Below are 955 nucleotides of genomic sequence, written 5' to 3' on the forward strand. Positions count from 1 at the left end.
CAGGAAAAGGAAGAGGACCTTAATGTCAACACGGGCAGGGATCCCAGACTTGAACTGGTTTCTATAAACAAAGGTATTTCATTCTCTCATCAGCCAGGCCCAGGTCACCAGACCACGCTGGAGTCTGGAGTCGACCCCCTAAGCACCGAGACTGCGTGGCAGCCGTGGTCCCCGAGGGAACTGTTCTCCACTCCCAGCAGGCAGGACTAGAGGTCTGGGCAGTTGGGCGGTGACACGGAATTCCCCGCGGGCGGTGACTAGCTCGGGCATGTGGTTGGCATTATGTGCCCTACATTGCATCTCATTCATTTAGGATCCTTTCCTTACCTTTCCTGGTCTCATCTTCAGGGCCCCGAAAGTGCCTTTCATTCAGGAAATGTTTGTTGTGTGAGTGAATGAATTTCTTGCTTGTATACATGTGCTCCTGACAACTTTGAACGCGTAAAAAAATAAAGTAGCCCGGTAAGTGTGGGTCAGTGGTTGATTGGCTGGAAACTTAAAACTTTTAAGTTCAAATCATCTATGGGGCAGGAAGTGTGCTTGCCTCACGGATTTATTTTTATGTCAAAGTCTTTAAAAGGGACTGATAGCAGTAATCCAATTTCTAAAGTACGATTATTTCAGGTAGAAACTGGTTTCTGTAAATTGATCTGTCCTTATTGCTTAAATATGTATCTTTGTTGTTTAAAATTGTTTAGTGAAATTTCTGTGTCTCTTATGTATTGCTAATCACCTAAAAATTAAGGCTAAAAGTTTTAGCTACCTGGAAAGCATGGCTTTGGTGTGATGGAGGAAAGAGAAATGTTAAATGGATGGTAGACCAATGAGCTGGGACTGATGGTGGATTGTGAGAAGGGCTGGACATGGCCTAACTTCTCCTTCCTTGGTACCCCTGAAACGTCAGAGGGTACTTCTGGCCTTGGTTTTCCAATGTGTTTAATCTGTCTATTTTGTT

The sequence above is a fragment of the Myotis davidii genome, unplaced genomic scaffold (genome assembly GCF_000327345.1).
Source record: "Myotis davidii unplaced genomic scaffold, ASM32734v1 scaffold1226, whole genome shotgun sequence".
NCBI classification, from domain to species: domain Eukaryota; kingdom Metazoa; phylum Chordata; class Mammalia; order Chiroptera; family Vespertilionidae; genus Myotis; species Myotis davidii.